Genomic DNA, 3,151 nt, shown 5'->3' with positions numbered 1-3,151 from the left:
GACGACTTCAGAAAATCCCAGAGTGCTTAGCGCGGCTGTGACGGAAAAGCGGAGTGCTGACCTTCTACTTGACCCTGTGTATGGTTTTGATTGAGTACAAGTCATAAGGAATCTCACAAGAGCTGTTAGTAATGCATCTTCTTTGTTGGATCTGCTGCTCTTGAGTTCCAGTTTAATCAACCACTCCTGTCAAGTGTGAACTGTTAGAAAGTCTTGCAGATCAGAAGATGTCAGTCTTATCTCTATGTTTAACGCCACTTCTTCAGAAAAAAAGCAAATTTATATTATTTCCGAATTATTCTCGTGCCAATTATGTAAATATTATGGACTACTTGGAGCGCCATTACGAACAATTCAAAGCACTTATGCCAGAAGCTGGTGCTTACCAACTCTGGCAGTTTTTTAACGTTCTGTTTTGCGTATAGCTCATTATGTTCCAATGAGTAAGAAAAGGACAGAGCGTAAAAGGCCATGGATAACCCGAGAGGTTATGTTCACGTTAAACGCAAATTAAATCGTCTTTATAAGCGTCGCTCTACCATTCAAATAGCTGTAGCACTTCTGGGGTCTAAGCTAAACTTAACAATAACTAGAAACAGAAGGTTACATTCTACAACGTTATCCTATACCAACCTTTATTCAGTCTTCCCCTCAGAAGTCTTGGAATAACATCGCTACTAAGAAGCTTCTCAATACGATGCAAGGGGATGCAAACCTCCCTGATAGAGTACTTTTAACAGGTATTTTTCGTCGTATGACAATGGAATGTTATCCCCATTTCTAAGTCATAACTTTTCTACTACGCCAGACATAAATTTTACGCCCATCCAAGCAATTTTTGTCAAAACCTACGAGACGAATGCAGGTTCCATCGGATTGGAAAGTTGCTAAAGTAATTCCGATCCCAAAGAAACTTGAGACCAGCACCGTACAGTCCTACAGCCCTTATTATATACCACTTGCAAAATATTTGAACACATCCTAACTAAGCACATGGTTTCCTTTTTAGACCAACGTGGGTTGCTCCCTGGTTACCAATATGGTCTTAGATCTGAGCCCGCTTGCACGAACGTTGAGGCTATTCCTCAGTTCTGTACTCCGTAGCTTCGGTAGTGCTTTTTGCAAACGGTACTGTCCTCGTTGCATCTCTTGCAGCACTGAGGAATAGCGTCAACGTTCGTACAAGCGGACCCTGGTTCTTGCACTGTAACCCAACTAGTTGAATTTGTGCACGATATTTCTGTTGCTATCAATCAGAACAAACAGACGCGGTGTTTCTCGACTTTGAAAAGGCTTTCGATAAGGTATCACACTCAAAACCGCTATCAAAATATCAGTATACCTTTGAAAACAGCAAACTCTGTAGGTGTCTACATTCTTATCTCTCTCATCGTCTTCAGTTTGTAAGTTTTGACGGTAACACATCTCTCTATCTGATGCCATTAGGAATCCCTCAAGGCTCAGTTCTGACGGATTTTCGACTGCCAAATCTTAGTAGAAAACCCATGAAAAACTTCCAGATTTTATTGGGGCGGAGATATGTTTATCAAAAAACGTAAAGGAAAGGTTAGCCAGGCAAAGAGCTGGCTTGCTATTCCAAAGGAAAAGAGAAAAAGAAAAAAAAGGAAGAAAAGAAAAACATAGGCAGTCGAATTTATGAAGAAAAACGCTACCTGGCTAGTTTTCGAGTTCAGTTGGCAAAACTAGCCTAATTAATGCGTGACATGTGTGCTAACTACCACAACGTGTGATAAAAACCTAGCAGGACTAAATACACCGTTGACCCCATATGCTTACATCCCAAAGTTATTTATTTATACTTCTGGAAGGTGTGGGCAGTGCATAATACAAGCACCGAACTGCTATAATTTTGAGCAGTGAACAAAAATAAAAAGATATAGCAAACATGAAAATTCACGATACACACTGTAATCGTAAGTAATGACACTGGATATTTGTATGAATCAAATGAAACAAGATGAATTCGTCAATTTCATTGTGTCAACCAGATGTAACATTATTTATCACAGCTGTTGGGGAAGGACAAAGAAGCTTGACAAGGTATTTGGCATTTGCGTGTGTCATGTGTGTGTGCGCGATTGTGTATGTCTCATCTTTTTCATCGTCATCCCACTCATATATTAACCAACATGCACTCAGGTACGGTTCCGCAATTGTTGCGGTGAATTACCTCATCCCATCGTCATTATTCATGTAGTTGTTGTTGTTGACAATGTATCACTCTGCATTGCACTGACTTCCTGGGGGAGGCTATAAATTATAAAATTAAATAAATATATAAAATAAACTAACAAACGTGCTGTTCCGTCGTGTCCGCCCTGCTAAGCCTAACGACCGCTAAAATGTGGCCCCCGTTCGCTGAGACGACTTGGACATACATCACGTGAATTTGAGTGGTTACTGTGAGTCCTCGTGTCTTTAAACACGGCATACTATCATCACGAAAGCCACAGGGCATACCCTAACAGTCCCTTTTGTTATTGTGTGGTATTAAAGAATCTTGTCCCATCCTATCTTGTAACAAAGACCGGGCAGGTTGGCTGACAGACGCGACGTAGTACACAAAGACGAGACAGACGATGTCGCACACTTTCAACCAGTGTTCTACTAGGTGACAACAATTGAATGAAAGAAAAAACATTGTTGTCATCTAGTAAAACAGTGGTTGAAAGTGTGCGGCATCGTCTGTCTCGTCTTTGTGTACTACGTCGCGTCTGTCAGCCATCCTAGCTTCCCATCTTGTCCCATCCAACAGTTGGCGATACGGGAATCTTTGTATCCTACGGAGCAATCGAGCACTCTCCTTGATTTCAATTGGTAAGCCCAACGGCCGCTAAAATGTGGCTTTCGTTCGCTGAAACGACTTGAAAACCGTAAATATATGAGTGGTTAAATAGTGATGTCGTGTTTTTAAATACTACTGCGAAACATACCTTACGAAGCAATCGAGCGTTCTCCTCGATTTTCCTTGTTTCGAGAACGTGCATTTCCAGATAGGAGATTTCGCAACCGGGAATATCGAGGGGGAGGAGCACGATATTCCCGGTTGCGCAATCTCCGATCTGGAAATTCACGTTCTCGAAACAAGGAAAATCAAGGAGACTTGCTCGGTTGCTTCGTAAGATGACAT

This window comes from Ornithodoros turicata, chromosome 3 (genome assembly GCF_037126465.1).
Source record: "Ornithodoros turicata isolate Travis chromosome 3, ASM3712646v1, whole genome shotgun sequence".
Classification (NCBI taxonomy): domain Eukaryota; kingdom Metazoa; phylum Arthropoda; class Arachnida; order Ixodida; family Argasidae; genus Ornithodoros; species Ornithodoros turicata.
The sequence above is the reverse complement of the archived record's forward strand: the minus strand, read 5'-3'. Positions refer to the sequence as shown.